Raw genomic sequence first — 6,395 nt, forward strand, 5'->3', positions numbered from 1 at the left:
AAACAAATTAACCAGGGTGTAAAGACAATAAAATACTACAATGTGCACACATTAGGCTACACGGCACCAAAAGAAGGAGAAGACTGGGTAACAAGAAAAATAATAAATCTGAGGATTGGGAGCAGTTTAGAATTCAGCAACGAAGGACCAAAGGAGTGATTAGGAATGGTAAAATAGAGTACCATAGTAAGCTTGCAGGGAACAAAGATTGACGCTAAGAGTTTCTATAGGTACGTGAAGAGAAAGAGATTGGTAAAGACAAATGTAGGTCCCTGACAGACAGAAATAGGGTAATGTATAATAGGGGACAAAGAAATGGCTGAGGAACTTGAAACATACATTGGTTCTGTCTTCACAAAACAGAACACAAATCAAATACCAGAATTGTTGGAGGAGGCAAGATTTAGTGAGAGGGAAGAGCTGAGGGAGATCAATATTAGTTGAGAAATGGTGCTGGGAAAATTGTTGGGATTGAAGGCCAATAAATCCCCAGGGCCTGACACTCTACATCCCAGAGTACTTAAGGAAGTAGCTCCAGAAAAAGTGGATGCATTGGTGGTCATCTTCCAGAATTCTATAGACTCTGGAAGAGTTGCAGATTGGAGGTTAGCTAATGTCACTCCAATATTCAGAAAGGGATGTAGAGAGAAAACAGGGAATTATAGACTGGTGAGCCTAACATTGGTAGTGAGGAAAATTGTTGAATCCATTGTCAAGGATTTTATAGCAGAGCATTTAGAAAGTGGTGGCAGGACGAGACAGAGTCAGCGTGGATTTATGAAGGGGAAATCATGCTTGACAAATCGGTTAGAATTCTACGAGGATGTAACTAGTAGAGTTGACGAGCGGGAGCCAGTCAATGTAATATATTTGGACTTTCAGAAAGCATTTGGCAAAGTCCCACATAAGAGATTAATGTGCAAGATTAAGACACATGGGATTGGGGATAGTGTGTTGAGATGATAGGAAACTTGCGGGCAGAGGAGAAACAAAGTAGGAATTAATGGGTCCTTTTCAAATTAGCAGGCAGTAACTAGTGGGGTGCCACAGGGATCGATGACGGGACCCCAGATATTCACAATATATATTAATGATTTGGAGGAACAAAATGTAACATCGCTAAGTTTGCAGATGACACGAAGTTGGATGGGAGGGTCAACTGTGACAAGGATGCAGAGATCTTTCAGCATGATTTCGAAGGTTGGGTGAGCAGGCAAATCAATGGCAGATGCAGTACAACTTGGATAAATGTGAGGTTATTCACTTTGGAAGCAAAAACAAGGCAGCAGATTACTATCTGAATGGCTATAAATTGTGAGGGTGAGTGTGCAGTGGGACCTGGGTGTCCTTGAGCACGAGTCACTCAAAGTAAACATGTAGGTGCAGCAGGCGGTAAAGGCGGCAAATGGTATGTTGGCCTTCATTGTGCAAAATTTCGAGTACAGGAGCATGGATGTGTTGCTGCAGTTATACAGGGCCTTGGTCAGACCACACCAGGAATATTGTGTGCAGTTTTGGTCTCCTCTTCTGAGGAAGGATGTGCTTGCTCACGAGGGAATGCAGCCAAGGTTTACCAGGCTGATTCCAGGAATGGTGGGTCTGACGTATGAGGAATGTTTGATTAGGTTGAGATTGTTTTTGCTGGAGTTCAGATGAATGAAGGAGGGCTCTCAGAGATTTATAAAATTCTAACAGGGCTGAACAGGGTAGATGTAGGGAGGATGTTCTCGATGGTGGGTGTGTTCAGAATCAGGAGTCACAGTTTGAGGATTCGGGTAGACCATTTAGAACGGAGATGAAGAGACATTTCTTCACCCAAAGAGCAGTGAGCCTGTGAAATTCATTTCCACAGGAAGTAGTTGATGCCAAAACATTGAATGTATTCAAAAGGCGACTAGATATAGCACTTGGGGTGAATGGGATCAAAGGTTATGGGGAGAAAGCAGGATTAGGCTATGAGTTGGACAATCAGCCATAATCGTGATGAATGGTGGAGCAGGCTTGAAGGGCCCAATGGCCTCCCCCTGCTCTAATCTTCTTTGTTTCTACGTTAACATGAGCTAAAGTGACTGCAGAGACTTGATATGTGGTCTAGGATGGTGCAATGACTTACAAAAGGGACACTTCCACATTTGCTGTAACTTGTCCTCTCTTGCAGAGCTGGGGTGAAATTAAAGGCAAATAGTTTGCTCTAATGCAAATATCGTGCTGTTACGTGACTCACCTCTCGAATCCAATCTGTATTTACTGGCTTTATACAAACAGAACGTGTGTTTAAGCAGCTGACACAGGGACAATACAAAGGAAAGATCCGCAATGTGCTTACCTAAACATCTGCTTCCTCAGAAATTTCCCTCCCAGTCAAATCCATCCATGTACCCCTAATTTTTAAGCTAAATTTGTAGTTCCACTCAATCCAGAAATTTCAAAGGCTTGAATGGGGATTTTGAAAGGAAATCAATTAAACTGTTCCCACCAAAGGAGGAGACAAGGACAAGGAGGCAAACCTTATAATCAGAGCTATTAATCAGTTTAATAGTTTAATGTCTCATCTATAAAAAGCAGTTTGAGTAGTGCCAGCCTGGATTCTGTAATTAGCTTCTTGAAGTCGTCTTCAACCTTTGACTTGCACAGAACTCATAGTACAGAACCAACTCTTTGAGTTAAATGGCCATGCTAGTGTACATTCTCATGAGCTCCTTCCTAACCTTCACGATTAGCCTATCCTTCTCTCTCTCATGCTTACCCAGCTTCCCCTTAAATGTACTGACATTATTCCCCTTCTAGCACTTTCCATGGGAATGAGTTCCATATTTTGTTTTAACAAGGTAGAGCTGAATGAACACAGCAGGCCAAGCAGGGTCTAGGCCCGAAACGTCAGCCTTCCTGCTCCTCTGATGCTGCTTGGCCTGCTGTGTTCATCCAGCTCTACACCTTGTTATCTCAGATTCTCCAGCATCTGCAGTTCCTACTATCTCCATATTTTGTTTTGTTTGTTCATCGGATAGGAGAGTTGCTGGCAAGGGCCAACATTTGTTGCCTATTCCTTCTCATCACATGCTGGGAACATGAAAAACTGCCCCTCCAGCCTGTTCCAATCAGATTGCCAAACTCCTTCCCAAATTTAAAAGATTTTGACCTGCTTGTACTTTACAGTCACTCCCAACTCTTAGCAGAATATTACCAACCTCAAGTGCAAATAGGGTATTCAACATCACAAAAGGATTTGAAATTGGTTCATGAAGATACTGCTTTTTCTGTATGGTGTAAATCACTAGTCTTTCTGTGTAAAACCTGCTTCTTCCGAAATGGGCTGTACAGCTCAGTCAAAAGAATGATTCTGCCGGTCGCTAAGCAAAATGTAATAGATGCTCTATCAGGTAACTTAGCACCTAAAAAATTACACCACAACCAGATAGACTAGCATCATAGCAACTGGGAGGGCGGTGAAAGGGACTTGCACATACCAACATAAACAATGCTATTGACCTCAGGGCACATGATGCCCTTTGTATGCCGCTCTTATTCCTACCCACATTCCTTACCTGCTCTGCTGCCTCCAACTAATCCAAGTCCTTTTTGAAGTTCAAGGGGGATCAAATCTAAAAAGCTGGCATTAGCCTAACCATGATTAAGCCTGCAGTCAATCTGTGACATTCTGCAATGCTTCCCATTTATCAGCTTCAACTCGCTTATCTTTATGCCAACACTGTGAATCTCAATTCACGCCAAATCATCTGGTCTCTGTGTAGTTTTACTCGTTCAAAAATCTGCCTGAAGGATTGGGCAGCAGTGACAAATAAGCACCACCTGTAGATATTCATACTGAATAGTCAGTATGTTCCTCATGAGCCCATGAATGCAGGTTTGGGAGTTTGGAATTAGTAGAGGTATTGAACATTAACCAAAGCTAGGACTTGCAAAATTTCCACAAACAAAGGTCTGATTACGGAAACTGCAACTGATGCCAGATGATTTGTTAATTTTTAAACTGAGTTGGTGGAATTTTTATTCAACAAAACTATTCAGGGATATGGTTCAACAGTCGAAGTAGGGAAGTCATGGCCTGAAGGAATAAATTGCCTTCTCCTGTTCCTATCAGAATCCCTTCACTATAGAGACCTGCAAATTTTCACGGAAGCCACCTGCCCAAGGAAGATTAGGGTTAGTCAGCATGATAGGGGCATATTTTTAAAATGAGAGGAGAAAGTTTTAAAAAGGACATGAAGGGCAACATTTTTTACAGAGAGTGCTTCATGTGTGGAATAAACTGCCAGAGGAAGTGGTGGATGCAGGTACAGTCGCAACATTTAAAAGACATTTGGACAGTACATGAATAGGAACGGTTTGGAGCAATTTGGGCAAAACACAGGCAAGTGGGAGTAGTTTAGTTTGGGAACATGGCTGATGTGGACTAGTTGGGACAAAGGACCTGCTTCCACGCTGTACGACTCTATCATATCCCAGGAATCAAAGACTGCCCTATGGCAGTTTTGAGCCATTAAAAGGTCAATATTTAAAATATGTTCATTTCCTTTCCTCACAAGCATCTTATCAGAATCTCAGCATGTTGCAAAGTGCTTGACAGCTAATATTCACAAGACATTGAAGAAAAATTGGATTGGTTGGCCCTATTTTCACTGGCGTTGAGAAAGATGGGGAGGGAATTTCAAATAAACCTATAAAATTTTAACTGCACCGAACAGGGTAAATACAGAAAGGATGTGCCCGATGAACAGAGATCCCAGACAAGGTACAGGGTAGGTCATTTCGGACTGATACAAAGAGAAATTTCTCCACCCAGAGAGTGGTGAGCCTGTGGAATTCTCTGTCATAGCGGCTGAAGCCAGAACATTGAATGTTTTCAAGGAGGAGTTAGGTACAGTTCATAGGGCTAAAGGGATCAAAAGCATGTGGAGAAAACAGGAATAGGGGACTGATTCAGATGATCAGCAGTGATCATACTGAATCACAAAGCCGGCTCGAATGGCCTACTCCTGCTATTCTACGTTTATAAGATAATTTCATTGAAGTACAGTCACTATTTTACAGGTACCAACAACTCAAAATTCTTGAAACAAGGTACCATTTTTAAAAAAATCACACTGTTATTTCAGTGATTCAGCGGCGCTCCCTCAGCACTGACCCTCCGACAGCGCGGCACTCCCTCAGCACTGACCCTCCGACAATGTGGCGCTCTTTCCGCACTGGAGTGTTTGCTCAGATTATCTGTCTGTACAGGCTATACAGTTGTACAGGGTCTGATACTAAAGTTTCAAACCACTGACTGAGAAACAAAACACAAATACTCCAGCATTACGAAACCATAGAAGAATCCTTTGAACACAACGTCAAGAACATAGAACATAGAACATAGAACATTACAGCGCAGTACAGGCCCTTCGGCCCTCGATGTCGCGCCGACCTGTGAAACCAATCTGAAGCCCATCTAACCTAAACTATTCCATTATAGAACATAGAACATAGAACATTACAGCACAGTACAGGCCCTTCGGCCCTCGATGTTGCGCTGACCTGTGAAACCAATCTGAAGCCCATCTAACCTAAACTATTCCATTATCATCCATATGTTTATCCAATGACCATTTAAATGCCCTTAAAGTGGGCGAGTCTACTATTTTTGCAGGCAGGGCATTCCACGCCCTTACTACTCTCTGAGTAAAGAACCTACCTCTGACATCTGTCCTATATCTATCACCCCTCAATTTAAAGCTATGCCCCCTCGTGCTAGCCATCACCATCCGAGGAAAAAGGCTCCCACTCTCCACCCTATCTAATCCTCTGATCATCTTGTATGTCTCTATCAAGTCACCTCTTAACCTTCTTCTCTCTAACAAAAACAGCCTCAAGACCTTCAGCCTTTCCTCATAAGACCTTCCCTCCATACCAGGCAACATCCTGGTAAATCTCCTCTGCACCCTTTCCAATGCTTCCACATCCTTCCTATAATGCGGTGACCAGAACTGTACGCAATACTCCAAGTGCGGCCGCACCGGAGTTTTGTATAGCTGCAACATGACCTCATGGCTCCGAAACTCAATCCCTCTACCAATAAAACCCAACATACTGTACGCCTTCTTATCAACGCTATCAACCTTGGTGGCAACTTTCAGTGATCTATGCACATGGACACCGAGATCTTTCTGCTCATCCACACGACCAAGAATCTTACCATTAGCCCAGTACTCTGTATTCCTGTTACTCCTTCCAAAGTGAATCACCTCACACTTTTCCGCATTAAACTCCATTTGCCACCTCTCAGCCCAGCTCTACAGCTTATCTATGTCCCTCTGTAACCTGCAACATCCTTCCGCACTATCCACAACTCCACCAACTTTGGTGTCATCCGCAAATTTACTAACCCATCCTTCTAC

At 42.9% G+C, this 6,395-nt stretch overlaps 1 protein-coding gene across 1 annotated transcript in view; it reads right to left on the minus strand.

The window, feature by feature from the left end:
• The window catches only part of rabggtb (Rab geranylgeranyltransferase subunit beta), a 53,593-nt gene that overhangs the window by 41,895 nt on the left and 5,303 nt on the right, over positions 1-6,395 (minus strand). The window lies entirely within an intron of this gene.

This window comes from Rhincodon typus, chromosome 10 (genome assembly GCF_021869965.1).
Source record: "Rhincodon typus isolate 14 chromosome 10, sRhiTyp1.1, whole genome shotgun sequence".
In the NCBI taxonomy this organism is placed as follows: Eukaryota; Metazoa; Chordata; class Chondrichthyes; order Orectolobiformes; family Rhincodontidae; genus Rhincodon; species Rhincodon typus.